This window comes from Bombus huntii, chromosome 2 (assembly GCF_024542735.1).
Source record: "Bombus huntii isolate Logan2020A chromosome 2, iyBomHunt1.1, whole genome shotgun sequence".
NCBI lineage: Eukaryota > Metazoa > Arthropoda > Insecta > Hymenoptera > Apidae > Bombus > Bombus huntii.
This window is the reverse complement of record NC_066239.1, coordinates 12,221,883-12,246,831: the sequence shown is the minus strand read 5'-3', so window position 1 is coordinate 12,246,831 and position 24,949 is coordinate 12,221,883. Positions and strand designations below refer to the sequence as shown.

The 24,949-nt window shown below is 39.2% G+C and overlaps 2 protein-coding genes across 8 annotated transcripts in view; one reads left to right on the top strand and one right to left on the bottom strand.

The window, feature by feature from the left end:
• Positions 1–24,949, bottom strand: part of LOC126876978 (xylosyl- and glucuronyltransferase LARGE1-like) — a 508,433-nt gene that overhangs the window by 174,975 nt on the left and 308,509 nt on the right. The window lies entirely within an intron of this gene.
• LOC126876673 (fat-like cadherin-related tumor suppressor homolog) overlaps positions 3,675–24,949 on the top strand; it is a 497,189-nt gene continuing 475,914 nt past the window's right edge. For all 7 annotated transcript variants that reach the window (XM_050639586.1, XM_050639582.1, XM_050639581.1 and 4 more), the window contains exon 1: positions 3,675–4,056. The gene's annotated coding sequence lies outside the window, so the exon portion shown is untranslated. The remainder of the gene's footprint in view (positions 4,057–24,949) is intronic.

Below are 24,949 nucleotides of genomic sequence, written 5' to 3'. Positions count from 1 at the left end.
TCAACATTCTCTGAAGTTATAACCATGTATAATAAAGGTAAAAACGATGGTCATGATCATACCGACTATGGATGCTGGAATGATCGATCAGAGCGATCAGTTTCCAATGAACGAACCAAACAATTTAATGGGTCCATTAAGATAGGTCCTCGTCGAATTAATAATACGCGCTCGCTGAACGTGGACGTATCTGTATACTCAACTGACGCGCATTCGGCGAACGTGATAAAAATTCTTGCAATGCAATCAGTCGGCTTGCTTAGGACCGCAAAATTGCGGGCACCGAGGGTAGAATGCCAGGGAATGGGTATGACCCTTCGGACGTGTATATGCGGACAAGGGTCGCACACATTGACAGCGCAGTAGTTAATGGAAGCTTAGAGGTTGATAACCTTGAGTATGTACCGCGGCTGGTCGTGCCATGGCCGACCGATTCTTGGACTCTCTCTTGGGCTCGTCCGACTTGACCGCTCTTTACCTCTAGAAATCCAGCCGCTTCTCTCACCCTCCTGCCAGCTGTCCGTCCCATTCCATCCCTATTTCTGCGGCTCGCTCCTTTTCCAGGCCATCTCACTGCTTCCCTACTCCGGATGTGTTGCTGCTACAGGAACGCCAGCCGGCATTCCACGTAAACAGCGAGAAGGTTTTCGCTTGCCAAATTGGTCGGATAACGAGTCGACCGCTAGAGGGATAGAAGATGTATGGAAAGCCACGCAGGATCCCACGCTGTTGTCCTAATAAGCATTCTACAATGTTTCCCACCTAAGGGAATATTATTATGTATCAGCTTCCTGTAATTCTATAATTATCACACTAATTTACAACTTTACAGCATTTTGTGTATGTCAACGATGAGATCGTTAACCTTGAACTGTGATCATCATAAGATTTCACATCTTTCACCGGGGCAAAATTAACGGAAACTCGCTTTAAGAAACACTTACGGGAATTCGTCCAGGAAAACTTGGCTGTGACCGAGCAAGCAACGCTATCCCAACACAATTTCAAAGCAATGAGCGAGGATACTTGAGAACCAGAAGCAGGAGGGAACGAGAGAAATATATAGGGGTCTTTGATCTGTACACCCTTCCTGCAAGTTCCTGGTACATGGCCGGTCCGTTACTCTAGTCACTACCAACTACTGGAGTAAATAGTATCGTGGTCACGTGTTTGTTCAGATCCGGACGCAATTTACCATCGTTCGCGGTGTCTATAACTAGTGTTCACGATAGGTGTTGCGGTAACCAGTATAAAGGACACCGTAAATGAGACATTTGGAAACTCGAGATTACGTTCGTGAATGTATCTTCCTGTTGTACAAGATATAGTTAGTTAATTCGCTCATTTATAGTAGCTCGTGTTTCATTCAAAATTATTTATCAAATACACATGCCAGGATAATGATGATTTATCGAACTCAAATTTCACACACGTTAACGAGATACGGAATCGAACAATCGAGGATTATGGTACAGAAAAATATAAACGGTACTCGGTTTTTCAAATGACCTTTTTCAAAAATGTTAATGCAACAGTTGGAACGAGCAGCGAGTGAGCTAATATTTTAACTACTATAAATATCGTATTCCTTCTTCGAAATGGATAGCATTGAAATTCCAAATCTGTTCGTCTGAGGCGCATAAAGATATCATCTTTGCTATAAAATTTTCTAAGAATTGGCTTTGCATATAAATTACATAAATCTTACATAAAAACATAAATCTTTATTGGTGAAAGAATTTAAATAGTGTTAAAGCTTTAATCAAAGCAATATTCTGCATTATCAATTTCAAAGTATTAACGAAATCAACGACAATTGTGGGCTATTCGAACTTTATATTGCGAACAATATATTGGTCGATGAATCGCGTGACCATTGTTAATACGATAAGTTGGTTGCAAGGCAGTTCTAACGAGGCAGTAAATAAGAGAAAACTAAAGAAACACAGGACAGTAATAAAAAGAAAATTGAGATTATAAATAATGGTTATGATTAAGAGAAGAAGAGAGAGGCAGACTTTGGTTGATTCTGAAGATTCTTTCGCTTACAAATTGGCTGTCCAAAAAACAAGCGAAGACTACAAGACCGATCCTAGAGGTTCTACTAGTTCTGAAATGCCCGAAGGTAAGAGACAGTCGAAAAACTTTCTTAGTCATGCAAGATATAGGTCGCAAAATTTCTGAAGATGATTTAAGGAACACAAAATTTACTTAAAATGCCTCGAAACAGAAACTCTTATTATTACCTCGCTTCCAATTTACATTAGCTTAGCATACATTATTTGATCAAATGTGTCGATACGTGTAAGTCGTATTATGCAAATGTTTCTTGTTTCAATTTTTCCTTTACTGAATGACAGAACTTACGTAAAAGTTGCTCGGTAAATCACAGCACGAGATAAAACATTTTCCTAACATGTAAATTTGACAGTTAACGATTCAAACATCTGGTCGATCGACAAAGGAACTGTTTAATATCGCTCGCAGATGTTAACGTTAGCCATCGATGATTTCTCGAAACGTCAAGATATTGTAATCGTAAGTACACTGATACGCAGCGGTACGATACAAAGAACTCCTTTCTGGCGCCACATCGATAGCCACGGGATTCTTAAAAATTATAACTCATAATACCTCTATAAATATCGTATTGCGACGGTACGATGTTGTCACTTTGGAAAAAATGGTATGTCGACATGATATAAACCGTACTAAATTTCACCGATGATGAAACGATCTCATGACAGCTTCATATTCAAACTTGTTTTCTTCTTTCAAACGACACGCAATCGAATAAACCAAACGAAATTTATATTTGTATTTCATTTTTTATGAGCAATCATTGCCCTTTCAGTCATAGAAGAGTTCATGAGAGTACATTTTATACCAACGTACATCATAGAAATTGATTTTAATTCGGAGATAAAAATTTTTGGCGAATAAAATTATACGATACAGTGTATCAAATTCATAGAAAAAAATCACATGGAAGACTAAATTATTTCGAAACAAATTATTTTACCCGCACGGACACTGGAACAAAACTGAACAATCGAAAAACATACTTTGACATGTCCCTAACTCGAATTCGTGCTACCTACCCGTTTGTCTCACTCTAGCGTCATGTTATATGGAGCAACTTATATTCTCCATATCCACACAGAGGCCATCCATTCATCAAAACTCCGAATATCAGATCGATCGGCGTTGGTGAGATCCGCGTACACCAGAGAGAGTATCGTTCCCGATGTTGCGTGCACTGTGTGCAGTGGTGCATAACGTGGCCGAGGTTCTCCCAAGTGGGGAGAACGAAAGAGCACGGTACACACGGTGGATGTGGATATTCGTGCCGGACTAGAGGGACTCGGCTGGAAAAGGGATCGGGTTGGCTGGTCTGTGTAAAAGATCGTTCGTGGAGAAGGGATCGTCGTCGGCTGTGGAACACGGTGCAAAGAGGAAGGGATTGCGCGTGAAGGGGAACTCTGGGTCCGTAGAGGGGAGGAGGACACCGAGTAGACAGAGAGAAACGGTGCGACGGTGGGAAAGAGAAACGAGGGTGCTAGAAAGGAAGAGAGAGAAGGAGAGTTGGCGCTCGAGAGAGATGGGAGAAAGGCCTGCTAGGCTCGCCTTCGTTGACTGCCGCGCGGCGCGCTAGTTTCGGCTTGCCGCTCCGACGTGACGGACGCTCTTTTCCAGTGGTCGCCGGCTTACACGTGGAGACGGCCTTCTCCGGTGTGTCGTAGTTTTCTTTGTTTTGATCGCGTGTGATATCGGGTGCACGACCTCGACGTACAGTGAAAATTCGGTGTAATAGTGAAAACAAACGAATTACATGCGGTAATTTCGTTTTTTGACCGCGTGTACGCAACTCGAGTGAGTTCAGTGAGCACAATACGACGCGTTGAAACACGCGTTTGTGAGACTCGGACGGTGCGTTTTATTCGAGTCTGTTCGCCACCAACTACCTCGATTTGGATTACCTGAATCTGAAGCATCGGAACGTGACGAGAACCGTGAGGGAGAGAGCAGCCAGAGCGAAGCTCGACATTCAAAAAGGTGCGTCTCGCATTCATACAAGTGTCTCGAAATGTTCGAACGTAAAAACAGTCAAGGATATACATATCACCTCAACCCACTTGTCGGGGGATCATTTGCAAAAATATTCTGTGTAAAGTGTCTGGATTACGTGATCGGTACATGATTTCGATGTGCGTAGTTCTAATCGTCGGTGATCTCTAATTGTTTTGGTAGAATGTTTATTTTGAAATGCTCTTGGCGTTCAGTTTATCGATCAAATATTCGATCGCGTATATGCCACAAAATGGCGTCGTCGATCCACCATACCATAGTCTTATGGCGCGGGAAAGAAAATTAACAATTTTAAAACGTTTTTTAGTAAAACTTCTTTCGGTGCAAAGATTTCGTGAAATTTTCGCATTTCTTATTTCGCGCACTCCGAAATTTGCTACAGAGAAGCCAAGAGTATTGATGGTAGATTTTTCGATAATGAAATCGAGACAACTGATTTTCGTTATGATCAACAGCAAACTCGAGTGACCAATCAAAAACTGTGACATATGTGTATCCTCGACTGAATATCAAATCGTTAAATTAGAAGAACTCCGATTCATTGAATTTATCCGATATCCTGATCCAGTATCAAATGTAAACATATGTATACGTTTTGTTTGGCGGTGAATTCTTTTTAATCGTAAAATTGACCTGGGGCGTATTTTGTAACAACAAACATTGTTCCATTTTGCGCCACAGATGGTGTCTGGCGATTCTGGGAATTTTAGATTTAGGGGAACACCTGAACCATTTGTTTGGCTTGACGAACCTTAGCATTGCCATGTTTTTACTAAGGGCATCGAGAATGTGCTCGACTCGTATACAGTGTCAACAAACTCGGTCGTTCGTTTACTTCGCTCGTTGCTTTGTGCTGCTCGTAAAAGTATTCATAAAAAGAAAGAGAACGTAAAAGAAAGTAAAGTTACATGAAATTTTTAATAATGCTTTTTCTGATATTCGAATAAAAAATGCAAGGGCGTAGATAAAAATATAACATTGACGCAGTCGAAAGAATTTTAAACGAATATGCACAGGATCTTCCGAGGGTTAGAGTGTTATTTTACGATGCTTGTGCTGTTTTATCATCAAGAATGTTATTTTTTCATTCGTGAGCGTCAAAAAGAAAGAGAGGAGTCGCGGAGGAAAGAAAGTGATAGATGCGATATTTATTCGCATTAAATTAACGGACGACGAGACCGATCCGTGTTAAGGCTTAACGAATGTGTACCTTTCCATGGACATTGAAATCCTTCGGGGCCACTCTATTATGTCGGAACGAGTTTCTTAGTTTCAAAAACCAGTTCTCGAAAAAAACATTTTTTTTACCGTGTAACGCGTCGTGCAGGCAAGAAACATTCGAATTCGTCAGGCGATGAGCAAACTTTTCTTTCGCCCGGAACGACGGAACCACGACGTTTTAAAGCGGATAGATCGTAGCTGTAAAAGAATGTCTATATTTCATTATCCTTTAAACGCGAATTGTACGCACGTTTAAAAATCGCCATTCGAGCATATTATCGTAGCTACATAGATCGTACCATTGAATATGTATGTATTTGGATAAATTGTATTCGTGTTTCGACGTTCAGAGAAAATAATTTTGTTTAAACTTCAAATGGATAAATATATTCTAAAGTCACACGTAGATGGAGAGATATTGCAAAATTTTATTTTTAGGATCTTTTATCATTTTTGTATATGTAATAAGCGCAAAATGGTCCAGTGGTTTCAAATGTTATAAAAAATATACCTAGCAGTTCGTTTTTCAAAAAATTGGCATGGAATCGGAAAAAAGGTTTCCGAAAGTGGTTTTATTAAAAATTATCTGTTTAGTTTTTTGCTTTATGGTTAGGGTGGGGTAGGAAAATAGTTTGTTTTAATTATGGAAACGCAATAATTTAAACGTTGGACCTGAGTAATATTCTTTGATTTGATTTTCCCTGTATCTCAAACTTATTATCAGATATTTTTCGTGTATAATAACATTTTGATTGTTATACACATGTTGTTTGTGACTTCAATCAAGTAATTATCATTTCGTTGGCCGAAACAACTAAATCATATTTTTGAATAATTTAAAAGAACGCATTAAATGTCAAGAATAAAAAAATCAACATGTTCAATTCTCTAATTTATACGTAATACGGTAGATCATTTGATGTTTCAATTGCTTTATTACACAATTGTCCAATTACTTTCGAGCAATATGTTTCAATAAAGAACATAATTCTCTGTTTGTAACCAATTCCTGATAAGCTCGGCAAGTTTGTATATTTTAACAGTAACATTGAGCTAGAATAGCAATTTATGTATCTGATCAGGAATTTATGTATCGCTGTTTTTTAAAACTGAATAGACGTGATAACGCGTGCATGCCACTTTACGAACCACTAGAGAATATCATAAAATTCAACACGGGAGAATACTTACACAGACTGTATATAAAAATAGAAACATAATTTTAAAATGCAATATACTGTCAACCTATTCTATTTATTATCAAATAACTTATACTTTTACTTAAATATTGCTATTAATTCAATATTATATATGTTAAAATAATATTATTATTTTGAAGTGAAGTATATATATTTTCTTTGTCCTTTTGAAAGTTTCAAAAATATCAGTTGTCATAACATCTTTGAACCTAACAAGCTTTCGACTGTATCATGTTAAACTACTCCCATTCAAAATCAGAATCACCAACAGAAATGGAATTGTCATGTATTCGTCCTCAGTTGTCTTTATCCGATATTGTTCTTTGTTAACTGACTGATATGTTTGCGTGCAAACAGGCACCACCTAAATTTGTCCAACGATAAGATTCACCGTAGAGAAATCATATAGGAATCGAGGATAGTGGTATATACTTCGAAATCGTACCGTCGGTTATTTCGTCTATTAGTAGGGATCCACGGTACGTTGTTAAAAGCTACGTACGTAGTTTCCACGGGTGCTTTGACCTCTTGTCTTAGTCCGCATGTTAACGAGGCTTCGTTAATTACACCTCGTGGGATTACGACAGGGACAGGTGGCCGACGATTATCCATTATCCGTCCTAGAAACGTTGCTCAAATGGACACAACCAAGCATCGGAGATAACCGCTGATTAATACAGTCCATTCGTGACGACGGAATCGATGTCCAATTGACCTGGTCGGTTTAACAGTCGAATCTATAGAAATGAAAAAGTGGTAGGACAGGTATTTTACGATTCCACTGTTTTATTGTGACATTTCTCGGAGCTGCTTGTCTAGATAAAAATTAACTTCGTCAAATGAAAGAGAAGAGAGGAGGAAAATTGTACCTATAGATCGAATTTCAGAGAATTAGAAAATAGGTGAAAGCGTTAGTTAGGATTCGTAAAAAATACCGATGCCAATAGGAAGGCGAAGAGAAGGTATCGTAAACTCGACCAAGACAATAAATAAATGGTTGAGTAGAAGCTCGGCTGGTGTATAAAGACGGCAACGATGGGTCGGCTCTAATGCACGGGAACAGCTGGCACGGTCTTAGATTCAGCCTCTCGAGAGTGCTGATCCGAAAGTGACAAAGGCTAATTTTACGAAGGAAAAAAGCACGAGTGGTAAATGCTCTGCTCGAATTCGTACTGGCTATTTCATTCTTTTCGTGTCTTAATCGATCGAGATCCTGATTTTTATTGAAGTAATATATATTCTTTCACGACGCGGACAGGGCTATTGATTGTCGCTGTTATCGTCACCTTATTTTTGCTTTGTTCCAGTTCTCTATTGATTCTTTCTTTTATACGTCCTTTGAAATTGATATTATATGTTCTTTTTCAAATGGAGCTACAGCTCAATTGTATTTTCATATGTAAAATTGCTTCCTTTTATGCGTCCTTTGAAGTTGATATGTTCTTTCTCAAACGGAGCTGCAGTTCAATTGTATTTTCGTATATGAAGTCGCTACGATAAATAATTTCAAATCAGATGTTGTTATAGTTCGTACTACGTTCTCGAACGATCTCGAATCGTGCTTTTAAACGCTTGTAAGAGGCCGGTGCAATCTGAAGTAAACTCGCCTCCACTCGTATCGTAACCAGAGCATGAAAAAGGCGAGGACCAAACAGCGACACGTGCATCGGTGGAAAAAAGATGGATTTTTGAAATGCATGCTCGAAGCATAGAAAAATGTCTGACGCACGAGCAACGTGGTCTAACCTAGCCTCGAGTTCCATGGATTGTTCGACGTTCATTGAATATCCTGTAACGAAGTTTTCGGCTCGATTAAGAACACCGTCGAGATCGATATATTACACGCTTTTATGGTTCAACGGCGTCGGTCGCGCAACCTTCCGTTTAATATTCTAACGAACTTCCATTCCTTCGCGTCTTATTTTCGCGTAACTTGGTCAAACACGGATTTTACTTTCGTTGCTGGTTCATTTTTACATCTTACAAATTTAGTTGTTTGATAGTATATGAAGACACGTGGGTTACGATTCTTAATATTTTTAAAGAAACGAAATATAAGAGTGTTGAAATAATTTTGTGAATTTATGCGAGATTATATTTATAGTAGATTGCACGTACAATAAAAACGAATGCCAGATGATAGTATATGCATATTTATTTGTTATCGTCCTAATGTTTGCAAGATTTAATCGGTAAACTTTAGTAGGTTAAATATAACATGGTAACATTCAGTGAATACATTTTTTCAGCGAATACCAGTAATTTTACTAGAATTAATTCGATCTATCCACGAGACAGTATAGTTATTACCATCGAAGTGGTATTGCTATTCAGAGAATTAGAATGCGAAGAATATGACATTCTTAGGATATAACGATGAGTTAAAAAATTCGCGAGTAATGTTCGAACGTAATACATGGTGTCCTCTTTATACGGGAAGAAATAATAAATACTTGAGTGTTATACGTTTGACCGTAATCGAGGAAACTGCCGGAAATGAAATATTACTTGGCGTATTTACCGGCTTTAATAGCATCGCGGAAAATGTGGAAATTCATGGTGTGCGATATAACGATTACGTGCATGGTTTCGCTGGGAGAAAACTGCCACCTTACATTCTCGTTAACATTTATAAACTACGTCACATTAGCAAGAATTTTTCTGGTCTCAGCAATCTCGTATACCCGCCGTTTCTTTGTCTCTTATTTTTTTTTTTTTAAATATCTGCCTTAACATACAGTAGCTCACGAAAATATTCGAACACATTTATGAATGTATAATCTCATTTATATTTTTTCGAAAAAATGTGACTTCGATAATCATTACGAGAAATTTCGAAGAGATCTCAAAGGTAGACGTGATTCGATTCGAACCGTCATTGCTTTTCCTTTTTATTTAAACTCCTTTACCGCGAAGAATGGAAGACCGTTTCGGTTGAATAGGTGACGTAGCGTTGTGCTCAGTTTTGCAACAGGTATACAAAGTATTCAATAGGAGATACAGCCACGGACAATGCGTTTGCTAGGTGTACGCATTTTTCTTTTTCAAAAAAAAAATTGATCGAAAATCGGAACGTAAAATTCGTATAGACGTGACTGAAATATGAAATCGTTTTGCTGCCTTTTTCGTAAGAAAGTCGTACAAATTGAAGGTACGAGATGGAATATTTTGCATGAAACGTGCATTTCACGAGCTCTTATGCATTATATGCTACCGAGCTATACTTGGAGCTCCTAAAAGATATTGTAACGTGGAAGATAGATTCTTCTGTATAAGATGCACTGTATAAGTATTGTTTCTAACTCTTCTTGTCCTTGCTGTCGCCGTTGTGTGTGGAATGTTAACGAAGAAGATATATTCTTCATCGACTTTTAAATTCATAGCTATTAATTTCTAATATAGCATAGAAATAGTTTGACGTTGAACAAACAGCGTCGGAAGGTTTTTCTTCGATTGAAATGTGACAGGGTATTTCGTCAAGTTTAATTAATTTCGATATACGTAATTCGCAATAATGCCCTGAAGAACGTATCATCCAATAACATGTACTAATTGAACGTCATTCGCTATAATGTATACAAAATTAATGACATATAATTAAACATGAATTGTGTTAATTAATTTGTCATTCGTAATACGTTAGTTAATTGAGATACATGTTAAACAAATTAACCGTGGTTTCATCCATTCTCACGTTGTTTATTTGATTATGTTCTTTGACTTATTACGACCTGTTTTACATGCGCTTCGATCTATTTAATATAAAGAGGGAAAAGTCATTGAGTCACGAAAACTATAATCCTCAATCCTTCCATAAATACTTGATTCAGTAAACGTTTGTCTCGTCTACTTCCCCCTGGATCTAATCTTGTTTCTTACAATTGGTTGCAGAGCCGGTAGATCGTTTTCCATTATTGTTAAAGAGCGTTATTGTTTCGAAATTATACATATACGAACATTACTGTTATTCGAGACAGTTGCTGGTATCCGAGAACCGCCAGTTTTCTTTGTTTTTCTCGGTATTTCCGTGCCGGTAGCCGCACGAGTCAGCACGAGATATATCGTACCTTGTAAGACGTGTAGTTAATAAAGTATTATATATAACCCAGCTCTGCAATTTTCTTACCTATGCAACAATTATCAACTAATTCCGCTGTTATTCTCGGAGTCGAGCCACTCCCGGCATGAATATTTCGTAAAAGTACGTTTCAGATAAATGTTGAAGCACTTAAAGTAATCTGGGCTTAGCGCGGTATTGCGATTATTAAGCTAAGTCCACGGGATGTGCGACGAAACGATCGCAAATGGGAATGCGCTAGAACTCCTGAGCTGATTAATAACCTGGAAATTACGTAGACCCGTCTCTGTCTCCGCTTCCCATCTTCTATTATCTATCGCTTCCTGCTTCTCTATATTCCTTTCGTTCTTCTTTCTTTCAATTTTCTATCTTCGTCTCGCTCCTTTTTGCTTCTCATTCGTTTCACGTTTTGTTTCTCTTATCGTTCGCAACAAAATCAGATCGTTGAAAATTGGTCTGCGATGAAGGTAAAGCAAGAAGTGCGAATACAGTTCGCTGGATGGACCAATTCAGTCGCAGACGCGAAGACGCCGGTAATCGTGTCGTAAAAAAAAAGATAATAGCTCGACCAGTTTCGCGCCGAGTACGCCTTATTACGAGGCGCTCGTGAGATCGCTCTCCTCGTAATGAACAGAGATGCCGTTTCTTTCACTCAGCCGATGATCGTTGCCACGAGGAATAGTTAAAACCCACAGTTCCATAAATAGTTGAATTTTCGGTTACTCAAATACCTTTTATTGTCATTCGAGCGGTATATGAAGTCCGTATTCTTTCAGCGTTTCCTAATTTTTGTAGTCAATTTAGCAGGGATTGCTTAGGCTAGGTATGTTATCGACGTGGAAACAGCGCGTTTAAGTTGAAACACGTAATTGCATATTTAATTAAGTGTTGGAAAAAGTGACGTCTGTCAGGTTCTGTTCTTTCCATACCACTTCTTGCGTTTGACTGGCAACGTATATCTGTTAGAATGTTTCTCGCTTGAGGTTTTGTACATAAGATAAAATATTCCTTGAAATTTTTAAGGAGAATTTGCTTGGCTGAAGGAACCTAAAATCTTCTTTACCTTTTAAATTACTTGTATTTGTAAAATCATTGACATTTTCTGTCGTCTAAAAGAAAGAATCAGTTTCAAACATTAATGCATTAAAATCTTACTAAATTATCCTAAATGAACAAACTATCTACACCGTAACATTGTGTAAGCATATGATTCAGATACCTTGATACCACATTTCCTTTTCCCAGTTCACACCAAATATCCTACGTCGTATAAACGTCTTCCTTAGTTGTTCCTACAGTTCCCTCGGCTTTGCGTTTAAACCGACACAAATCGCTTAGATCACTATCCCGACCATCAAGGCGCGATATATAACACCAACTGAGACGGCCGTTACCCATATAAAAGAAGCTGTGAAGCAAGTGCTTTACGATTCATTCTCTTGTGTCTGATTCGTCGTGTCGCAGACGTCTGCCACGCAAAGCCATGTTGCCAAAGTCGAGGGAATCGACGACAGAGTCGTTGACCGCCACTCCGAGGAAGCCTACGCGTATTCTGCACGCATAGCTGACCCTATATAACCCACGTAACCTCGTTCCTCGCAACGAACAAGGAAACGAATGAATGAACCGAGCCAGTCACCCGTTCACCTAGCGTACACGAACGACTTAACACGGTGGCGTCTAGTTTCTACTCGGCACGACAGGAAATCGTTGTTTTAAATTAGAAACAATAACCATGTCTCGTTATAGAGAGAAAGAGAGAGAGAGAGAGAGAGAGAGAGAACGAGAGAGACGCGTAGCTGGCTCTGGCGCTTTGTTATACAGTTATCTACAGTCGTGGAAAGTCCGGCCGGATTATAGAGTGCACAGCTACAGCCACGGTAATAAGCTCCTCCTCTAATTCGGTACATGCCGCTGGAGTAGGTATGCGCCATGATACGAATGTCGCTAATCTTCGCCGCTACCTTCGCCCGTTTTTATACCAGTGGAACGCCTTACGTAAACGATCCGCATCTCGAAACCGTCTTCTGTGTTTCTTGGTTAAACGAGCGCCGCTCGACAGACCGGTCAGCTTTTTTCGTTGCCACCGTTTTTTGTCACGCTTTCGAGACGCGTACATGCTTCTCTATGTAGCTACCTACCGGACCGAAGCAGCTTACGATCGTTTACGATTCGTTTTACGACCAGCGTTTTGCGAGTAAATCACGAAACGATGATGTACATACTTAGTACGCGAGGTATCTGGATAGTATGTTTCGTTATATGTATGTACACGTAGTTGGGTGATGATTGCTGGAGCGAAGGGGAAAGAATTTGTCGGTAGGTTGGACGACTCAATTCGTCGTTGGTCGGGCTAAGCTGTTGGGCTTAGGGATCTTCCCCCATTTTGTCTCTATTATCGCAGGTCGAAAGCAGTGGGTGATGCCATGAGCGTGTTGGCGAATACAATGGATTCTTCGGAGAATCGTTGGGTTTATATAAACTTGTAGTAGCATGTAGGAGATATGTGATTGTTTTTTTGTTGTGGACGGTATCGGTACATGGGTCGGAGGATGTAATTGAGGGAAAGATGGAATAAGCGTCCTTTGTAGGGAATTTATGGTGCTTTTTATGATCTCTTTTCGCATTTATGGATGCATTGCTATGTTATACTTTTATCGTCCAAGTTTTTACACGCTCGAACAAATTCTATATCGAATAACAAAATAGAGTAGCATTTTTATGAAGAATATTGTATTTTCATTTCTAAACGATTTCTCCTGGTAAAATTTTAGATAGTACTCTCCGTTTATATGAATTTCATTTATTTGTACGAGCTTATACGTACAGTGTCGAATTAAATGGACAAAAAATCGTAAATAGAATTTGTGGTCCCCTATTATATATCACAAACTAATTGTCTTCCGATAAGTTCATATAGGTGGAGTTTACTGTACGCACTTTTTATAAAAAAATTTTAATAGTGATCAGATTGGTTTCTACTTATCAATACAGATTCGATTTCGATTCATCAACACAATCCAATAATTCCTAATCTTCGCAATAGAAGAATCTTCACGCGCGCTTTCGGACGATGATTCCTGACACGACGATCCTAAGAAATCGACAATGGACGACCACAGGGGAAATCTTACTTTATTGGTTTCTTTGAGACGCTCACCTCGTCATGCCCGCTTTTGTTTGTTGAGTCGGCTTGCGAATTTTATCGTCGGTCATAAAGCGCCGGTATAAAAGCAAAGGATACGAGAGTAACGATACGAGGGAACGAAAGAGCTGAGCTACCTTGCTTCTCTGGCACGCACACGCGTGTGCGTTCTTCGTACTTACACGCGAGGTACTCGCCGGATACGCCGGCCTAGTACCGTCAGACTCGCCGGCATTGTTCCCTACTAGTCGAGTTACGTGTTCCGCGAAGAAGTTTCGCGTTATTTCTATAATACACGCGATACGGCGTCCCGTGTATGGAAGCTCGACTCGCGCGATACCACTTCGCGTGCTCTTTACGCCAGCTTACACGCACGAAGCCGACCGAGAGACACCGTGAATTCTACGTCAAATCTCGGTTTCGTGCGTGATGAAACTTCGTTACAATTTAATTGCATAATCGTGAAATTTAACGGCGCTTTTTTCGGACTAATAATGGAACCGATTTTATCTTAGACGAATTTTAGGCAAATCGTTCGGTAATTTTGGAGTTTTAACTTTTTTGGTGTGTTATGCAGGATGTAATAAAAATAAGCGTGGAATTGTGTATGATTGTGTATTAATGAAATTATAGTGATTACGGAAATTGATGCAGTTTTTGGAAAGGTTAAGCGGAGATGGTTTTACCTCTGATAGGTTCTAGATGAATCGCTGTATGATATTGGTGATTTATTTTAGAGAAAGTTTTTTGTAGAAGATGAAAAAGTAAGGAAATAAGTTTGTATAAATAGATGTTCTATAGGTACGACTTGTTTTTGTGTTACGGAAATTTATTGAATTTTATTAATTCTCGAGTGATATACGAATGGAATAATTTTTCATATTTGTTTTAGAAATAAAGAACTATATAAGTGCTACGTAAATTTATCTGAAAGGTTCTCTGTAACTCGATAACAAGGTGAAACAGAACACACGTCCGTGCAAATCTCTTTTATTATCTTTGAGTTTAGAGAGCGATTCTTATCTCATATTCATAGCATAGTTAGATTCGATACAGAAAATTGAACAACCGTATTGAATTAATAGACGTTGACTCAGATTCAATCTACAAGAGGAAACAGATTATAAAGCAAGCACTAGGATCGTGAATATAGCAGTGGCTGGAAACTACTAGTCATCGTTTCGATTATTTTAAATTCATTGCGTATCGTTCGTAGCCTGTAATAGAGTATTAGTCATTACTCTGTGCAGTATGCGGAGCAGGTTTCAAATGTTCATGGAAAAAATGCATTTATATCCAGATACGTACTGTGGAGGTCATACGGTTTAGATAGCTGGATCGTTTTTTCTAATTCGTCACACTAGTAAACCACAACTTGCACACATACACGTACAACTTTACTTTTATTATTCCGTATACACCTCTCAAGCGTTAACATATGTTTAAACAAGCATTTTACAACTTCACACCATTACAGACGCAATCATACGATCGACGTACGAACGTGCATAGCCATACAGTTGCGTTTTATTGCACACGTTCCTCGAAGCAGTATCTTGATATTACATTGTCAATAACCATTCCCTGAAATAGCATTCTGTGTATTCTTCGATGCTCGTTGTCATTTTTCACCAGCCAGGTATTGACTATTTTTTGTATTCCTTTTTTCCCCTTAGATTTATCAAAGATAATGAGTCTCTGTTTCAACGCTTTCTCTCCTTCGTTTGCTATCGTGCTTTTCGTTCTTTCTTCCAACGTCTCTCTCGTTTTCCATCGCGACGTTGCCTGTTTGATCTTCAGGTTTTCTTATCGGGCATCGCGACGTCTCCACTCGAAAGTTCATCAATATCGACCTAAGATGCTGCCCACTCCACGCTTTGCTTGTCCCATTACCGCTTCTACTTCTGAAACAATTTCTTTGATAATCTTTACACGGATCCGTCGATCTCTTCCGCTGACGAAGACGCTCCGCCGGCATTGGTAATTGGTTCGAGGGGAAAGGACTATTCACGATCGGCTCGCAGCGCCAATTATTCATGTTCGTGTTGCTGTCCGATTATGATTAATGATTCACGGACATTCCTATCCTTCGATTATGCGCTTGTCCCCTGTCCTTCCGCCGGCTCCAAAGCCAATTTCATTGTTTCACATAAAATGATATCGACGATATCGCTTCTTGTATCGATAATATAAAGTTCAGAGTCTAAAGAGAAAATTTCACCTAGGATCACGAACGTCTAGATGCGTTTGAAGAATGATTTTTAGATTATTATTTAACTTAGGTACAATCTGACTTGTTAGAGGTATTAAAATTCGATGATTAATGAAAAGTAAAATAAAAGACAGTCATTGTCGATTGTAAGGACAATATTTAAATGCAAATTGCTCACTTATGGGAGTGTATCTGGAATCGTGAGTATCTCTCTTACTTGAAATATTACACAATTTCTACGATGAGATACCTGACGATGATAATATCAATGTGACTTGTCCCAAATAGAGTTTGGGTAGCCGAAATCACAGTAATTCCTGTTACCGATCATATGTCAGTGTCACACACTTTCGAAATCATAGTCCACGAACGGAATGCCCGATGCTATTCAAAACTTGATATTCATATACATGTTTCTAACTGTTAATTCAATTTTCAATCGAAGCAGAAGCAGATAGCCATCGAGTCGTTTTTTGTTAAAGCCAGATCTAAAAGGGAATTGCCTCTTTTAAAACAGTATATATATCAATGTTTCTCGCTATTGAGGATTTAAATAAGTATCAACAAAACTAAAAGGACGAAAGAGAAAGGAATTAAACAAACTCCAAACGAATTTCATTTGTCTAATAGACAAATCATACAACAAAAGTTCGTTGATTCTCTCCATTACTTGCGACTTTTCCTTCGTATATTGGTTCGTATCTAGATAAGCGAATTCCATTGTCGTTTCTTTAATTCTACGTGTCCAATTTTGTGAGAAATAAAAAAATCAAAGCTTTAATCAATTACCTATTGTTAATGAAAACATACCGTGTTTAGAATCTTAAAAATTCGTGTTAAAAATTCGAGCCAGTTTTGCCGAAAATAAATCAAGTTGAAGGCTTACTCGACTACTGATTACATAGAGTTTCGTTCCAATAAACGAAGTTTCACTGTTAACTTAGTAAAACGGTACTACAGTATCGAGCAAGTTCTTTTCTGGCCGTAATCTATAAAGGAAGCGTATCTCATTGCCAAGGTTCCGCTAATATACACATTCATCGATACGATATAATAGTGTTGCTCCGTAGAGGCTCATGGAGGCCGGTAAGTCGTGACAACGACAACGTGGAATCCGGCGAGTTGACCGTTCGCTTGTTCCGACTGCAATCTAGCGTCATTACCGACATCACAGAGAGCTCGTTAGTCTCATTTATATTCACGTTGCTGGAGTACAACTTATGTTGCGAAGGAGACGAGGAAGTTGGCCTGGACTCTCCTGCGCTATCGTTGTTGCGCCGAGAGTAGACTATGTTGCTTTTGTTGCTCTAGAGCGAGCAGCTGACAAAGTGCTGGCCGGTTCCGGCCTTCCGTATGTTCTTCACGTTCCGTATAAACTTTCCACCCGGGTGGTAATGCTGCTTTTAACGAAACAACCACGTTCTCATGACCCGTTGTCGTTGGCGCCGTCCCGTTCGTCGAGATTGTTTCGGAAACGTCTTAATTGTACGAGAGCTGTATTACTCCACCGTCTACCACTTGTGCTCTCTTGAAATTCAATTTAAGACACAAGTTACAGACAGATCCTACTGAGGAATCCCGTTTCACTTCCGCCTATCGATACGATTATACCGCTTCTCAGATAAAATTGGCTAGCTAGGACTCATCGCTTTTATTTGATTTTGAAGTTACACATGTATTTTACAATTTTTTCAAACTATCGAAGCTGTTAAAATATTTCTCGTCTTATTTTTAAAGAACCTATCTTTGACCAAACAAATTGTTTTCGTTTTCAACAATGTGATATCAGAATTTTCAAGTTTATCAGGAAACCGAAAAAAAATTATTTATGTTTTCCTCCCATGATTTTTATTTTCGACTCGCCAATCGCCTTTATTATCGCTCATCTTTCAATTTTATTCGCTTGGAATCTCATCGCTCGACCTTTTGCTACATACCAGCTCACCGTGTTTTTTTTTGTAAACTTCAAATACGAGTATATACCGTCATTTTTGCGTTCAACCCTATCCCAATCGCGACACAGATCACGACAAAGCTGCACCCGATGGTACACACGCACTTTGATTATATCACACGATTATACACGCGTCCCAATCGCTCTCTTCGTTCTTGTCCGCCTGGATTTCCCTGGGGCCTGATGCGACTGTAATTAGTAGAACGTGCCTGGATAGCGATTTCAGCGAACACTTCGGCGAGCTAGCGCGCAAACACGATGAAATTAGTAAGCCTACAAAATTTTCGGACCGTTTTCCCCAGATTATTCGGCTCGATGGCGTTTACACGTGCTTAAATTAGATGATATTTTAACCCCTTGGTGACAACGTCAGGGTGATGGAAACCCCATCGTGCCGCTGTTAAGGCATGCACGAGCGACTAGGCTGTTGTGCTTAGGTTAAGCTTATGTTTGCGTCGTTATGTTTGGGCAGATTGTTTGGAAACTGTTAAGTTTGGGTCGTTTTATATATAACATATTATACAAGGTACAAAGTAATTTTTCCTATGTTTCTTTCAACCTGCCTTATTATATAGAATACTCGTAATCTAATATCTCGTTTGGAATCACACTATATATACTTACACGAACCAAGTTCACAAAGAACAACGGCACGTTAATAGCAAGATACATCGCAGTACAAAAGTTTGCAGAAAAATTAACATTTAATTTGCACCTTCAAAGGAAAATTCCAGAATTGGCGAAAGCTCTTTCCCTATTTTGTTGAGTGCAAACATTTATTTTAGCACACCGTTTTAAAACCAGAAATCGCAAGTTAACCATCGGCGAACCTTTGTCCTCCATTGTGCGTGTTAACTCCAAAACTTCTTCTCTAACAAAAAATGATATGTACGTACTACATATTCTAAAACTAGCTACAGAATTACCTCAGAATTAATTCGCGTGAACTTACCATGAACCAAATCGAATGAACAGAAAACACATTTAGAAATTTCTCACTCCTAACACCAATAACCCTGACAAACGAAAAATACGAAATAACATAAGGAATAGGTAGGCGGTCATGAGAATATTAACGGCGAGTGTATTTCTGCTTGAAGATAAACGCCAACTGATTCTCCATGTAGTCTTGTTACCGCGTGATTTCGTGGCGCTATCGTGTAAGCAATTTAATCGTTGCGAGAGTCCGGTGGCGGAGGTGCATGCTTGCTTCTCGTGTAAGCGATACAAGACACAATTAAGCGGTACGGGTGAATCCCGTTTGTTTCGCTAAGATTCAGCGTTACGACGCAGTTCGTCAACACCCGAGTCACGAAAATCCCCTTGTAACCATCGCGAGTTATAGAGCTACCCCTGAAACGAGGGCGGTTTTCGCGCGTTCCTTTATTGTTCCCGAATGTGCCGGACCTCGCACTGTTTATCATCGTGTGCACCCTTTTCGAAACGAAGTACGTATCTTGTTAAGGGAGGCCGACCCCGGGGATGATGATTCACTCGTGCATCACCATCCCTTCGAGAAGGGTGGGGGAGCCTACGTTTAGGAATATGCATGGTAGTAAGCCTCGCCCTTGGATACAAAACGAAAGGAAATTGCCATTGCCGCGAAACTTCCCCTCGGTACCCTTCTTCGTTCGGCTCGTGCCTGATCTTCTCTTGACCCTCCGCTTTTTGTTTCGCTTATACTGGCCCCTTCTCTCGTGAAGGCTCAGGATATTAAGTCACATGGGAAGCTTGGGTGGCCGAATCATTCGTTTGCTTGTGAATTGATATCCTTCGTAGAGTTGGGGTGCTGTTACGTTTAGATTATCGTACTGCGGAATTAATAAAATAAATTTTTGTTGGTTTGAGGGTGATTTTATCTTGAAATTTATTTATTTATTATTTTTCATTCAATATCAATCCAATGTTAGAAGGTCTAGAAAATCGAAAATCAAATTGATCAACTCCATTTTCTATTAATTTCTTAATTTCATTATATAAGTACAGGATTGATATTCAATTTTCAAAAGACAAATGACTTGGTTCCATAGGTTCGTTCATCACAAGAGATAGCATAAATTATGGTAGATTCTAAAATAAATTTACAAAATGGTGTCTGTAACGTCATCATTTATGGACTCCATCAGTGTTGCTTCTGAATGGCTCATAATTGCATTCCGACTCGTATTTGAAATAAATAATTCTTCGATCCGGCGCACTGCAAGACAGCATGAAACGTGACGTATGCTGTACTGTGAATGGCACATGGTTTCCGCTTTATATACATCGCGATTGTAAACGGCCTTTGCACCCTTTCCTTTCCTTACATTTTTCTCTTACATTTCTCTCTTTCTCTCGTATTCTACACGCACTGCATCGCATTGCGCTGAACTGCGTTGTCCGGCTTTGTTTGTCGTTGCGACAAAAGCGTTTTGTTCAAGCCAAGCGCAAGCCCCTGCGTCAACATTATTATAAAATGCCGCACGCATTCCTTCCTCCTTTTTCGCCGCTTTCCGAGAGACGACAGATGCGTCTGAGAGAAATAAAGCCACCAATTCGTGATTCGCGATGAAGATTTACGTAGCGACCGCTGTTTTCAATCTGATGAAACCATCAGTAAACGGAATAGGAGGGGCAGTCCAGAATCAGATTTAATTCGACTTAATCAGACTCTGAGTTCGTTCGAGGTTCTTTGGAGAATTAGAGTTGGAGTTGGATATTGATTTTTGAATGCTTGAGAATGGAGAGTTGAAGGGGTGAAACGCGCCTCGAAGGGGTTGAGATGACTGCTGAGGTCTAATGTTGTATTTTTCGAAAGTTAAGCTCAGCGTATTATAGTCGATTACTGTAGAGACAAATTAAAAAATTTACAATATTAAAATATGTAATTTCAAGTTTAAAGTAAAAGAGCTGAATATAGTAAGAATAACCGAAATACGATATCTTTACGAATACGATATTATTTTTGTGCATCGGATAATGTTTCGTATCAAAGATATTATCAAACGAATGAATAATAATTTATATATTAAAATACCTACCAGTAACTGCGTTTAGTTAGGAGCTATTTCATTGTAAAAGATCAAATATTTTATAAGCCATTTATGCTCTGTTTAAACAGTCGCGTAAAGATTTAACGTTTCGATGCGATATTCATTGTTCACAGTTATATTGAACTTAATGCATTTTCTTATTTCACGTTATCTTATATATAAATCGGAGCTGAAGAAACTGATGGAGATTCGATGGAAAGCGAATATTATTAGAAACACCATTTCGAATTCTTAGTACTCATTAACATAGTGGACCTATAAAACGGTGTGCAGTGACACTTTCCGTGACACGTGCGCTCGTAAACATACATACATTACTCAAATACAGTATATCAAAGTAACTAAAACTAGTACCATTCTTTCTTCACGATAATACGTATTCAAGAGGAAGAGGTATCCTCGGCAATATCTGAGACTGTATGTCGGACAGAATTGGCTGGATGCCAGCCAAGAGCCCGGAAATGTGGTCAAATTAATTGATATCGACGTGCCAGAATTGCGCGAAGATAGCGCCATTGCTTCCGATCACATCGTGTAATGCTTTCAACTCCGCTCCTTTGCATAAGGACAGCTTATTTGCTACCGAATAATCGCAGTTCGTATCTTTTTCGATTTAATGGCAATGTTCGACGAATAATCGATTCAGAGTGTCGAATAACTTCTATTAGCGGTGGAAAGAGAGAATGAACGATTCTAGTCGCTAAAAATCGCTATGAAGTACGTTCGTATTCCTCCGAAATCTTTTTATAATATCCTGATGTTATCACAGTTTATATCTGGGATCCGTCGATCCACGATGAGTTTACGATGTGCATTGAGAGACGCCACACGATAAATATGACGTACGCGATTCTTATCGTCGATTACTCGTGTTCTGTCTCTCTCTTTCTCTCTTTTATTGGATATTGTATACATTACGAGGTATGGTTCATTAAGCAAACGCAAGCTGCGTTTCTACGAAGCGATATGATACTCGTATCGAGATCGTCTTGTCTGTTGCAGTATAAGTACTATCGGTCGCTGATTTATTGTGACGCCAAGCAATAAAAATGAAATCGTAATCGCGACCGTGTTAGTCAGCGATCACGATAATGGCTGTTATTTTGTCTCTTCTCGTTTATGATATCTGTTGCATCCACGACGTAATTAAATAGCGCGTAGCCAGCTCGGTTTCACATTCCGCTACTTTGCAGAGCAGCGTTCAACGTTATGTCATAAATCAACTCCTCTAACCACTTAACCACTCGACTAGTTGTCAACGCATGATCTCCATATTTGAAATTTCGCCACCTAATCAGGCGATAGATTGCTAAATTAGCAATTGTGCGTGTCTTTCTTCATCGTCGTTTTCAGTCAAAAGATGCAAACGTGAACAAAAAGCAAGGAGAACAGAAGGATTACCTCGATCATAAATTATATATTAAATACATATACGCATTGTTTATTTCTTTTTTTTTACCATCTGTTTTATGCAACGAAGTCAGTGTTTCGAAATGAACGATATTTTACGAGACACGTTAATGCTTCACTGACTATCGTCAGCAATAATACAATCAATCAAATGTAATCACAATCGAAACCGACGTTGCCACTATAACCAATGTCGTAACACGCACCTAGGTATCGGGAAATTATTGTAAGTTGTCTTACGACCTTAATCTCGAATATGCTATTTGATTTGTTGAAACAGTAAACTATTAGCACGCAAAATGCGTGATATAATACTATAATATGTTATAATACTAACATATAGGCGAAGGTAACAATATTAATGTTAAACACGAATATTGTCACTCTTACTAATTAGACAAATATTCCCAAAGACATAAATTCTAACATAGGTAGCGTGTTAATTTTAGTTACACTACACGCTTTGCCTGGAGTACCAATAATTCTTCTCGCCCATGACATCCAACGATATCGTAGCCATGAAAAAAAGATTTGAAATATAATTAAGACGGAGCACTTGGATCTCGTGTAGATCTTAACTAGCTTTCTCGAGGGTGAGCGTGCAATTTCCAGCGACGAATGGCATGACTTTGATTCTTGAGGGCTGAAACTCTGGCGCATCGATTGTTTCTTTGCAGCGGGCGTTTATCATCGGTTGGCCGTTGACATCCAACTCTTCGTGCTCGGAACACGCCTATTCGCCGGTGACTCGCAACTTTTGCAAGATCCCACCCACAGATGCTGCTTGCCTTACCCTTCCTTTCGTGAGTGGTAATCCGAAAACTTCTGACGATTTGATAAAGCCACGGGCTGCCTTAGATTGCACCGTGAGAGCAACGTGGAAAAAGTAAGAGAAGTAATCGTTTCGCGAGATTTACTGTAGCACTTAGGAAGTTGTTTCGTGTGTACGAACGCGTTCGTCGGTGGCGAAAGACGAAACCGCCGTACCGCCCCTCAACTTTTACCGGCGCTCGTGTTCCGAATTTCTCAGATTTTGTCGCGTCAGAGCCTCGAGTGAACTTTTGATAAGGGGAATACTACTCGGCATTAGTGTTATCGCGTTACGAGGACAGACAGACTTCTCGGTGAATTCAAGCGTGTGCCAATCCCTCGGGAGAGTAACGAGGTTGATCGTATCGATCGTGCGCGATGCTCCAGATATCGTTATTTCGGTGGTTACCTGGCGTGTGGCGAGAAGTGACGTTATTCTCGCATAACCTCCGACTTACGAATGATTCGGACAAATTTTCTTGGCTCTATTGTGTTCTCTCGCGGTACGAGGACCGTTGATCGTTCGAAAAATCTGAGTACTGTCGACCAGACGCTGTTGCATTGGTTAAATTATGTACATATTTTGCATTCAATTCTCAGGATATTATTTGAAAAATAATTGTAGGATGATCTCGATTTTCCAACGGCGTTGCCAGAGAGTTAATTATGCAATGCAGACAATTCAAACGAAGCGATACAACAAAGCGATAGAAGGATGTATAATCGACATTGCGTCAGAATCCACGAATCTATTTTTAATTTAAGTCCCGTTTCACAATTTCAGTACCTAACATAATTAAATTTTTCAATAGAAGCGTAATCACAGAGTTGATTATTCTCGATCGGCGTAACGAATTTTAAAAAGTAATCTTCCCTTCGCGAACTTTTTATATGAATTTTAATCACCCTTTTAACGTAACGATCTCACGTTATCAATTTGTTTCAAGATAAAGTTAAATAAAAATATGGCTCTTTAATGGAATGATCTCGTAGAAATAAACGTAGTCGCGAATGAAACAAAGAAAAAAAGAAAAGGCACGTGAAATGTACCGGTGTCACGCACGAGACCTCGCACGATCTCCAAAGGTGATAGCATAAATTCTTTCGAACCGGATCCGCTCGCTAAATACCTTGAATCGAATTAATTAAGTATCACCACTGGCGGTGATAATTTTGCTTAACCGTGGGATCAAACGGCTGTTGTGCATTAACGATCCCTTCGGTGGTCTGCCGTTTTATAGAAAATTCAGCTATTTGTGGCGGATGTACCGGCGTATTTACAGAAGGAAATGCGTGCCGTGCCAATTGAATAGCGATTAATATTAAACGTCCGACCGCAACATGACCTGTGAATTCGGCAAAGCAACGCTCTGCTATCGAAACGGTATCTCTCTCACCCTCTTTCCCTTTCCCCGCTTTCTCTTCGTTTTCCATCTCTCTTTCGCTTGTTGTGGTGCGCGCACTACGGTTCACTGATTTGCTATTTGCGAATTTACGCAATTTTGGTTTTAAATTAGACCAATCGACACGTACCGCTGCATACGATATAATTAACAAATATTTATCTAAGAAATTATCGCGCGCACACTTTTGCATAATGCGCGCCAATGTTTTATTTATCATTCCCATAAAATATGCAGTTCTAATAAACGTGTTTGCCTAAGAGGACCATCGATATGTAAATATCGTGTGTGATATTTGTGTGTGATTTATAAACACGATTAATAATATCTTTAGTAATATTGGTCTTCGACAAAGTTCTATTCACAATCGTGAAATCTATTTTCTGATCTCTATAA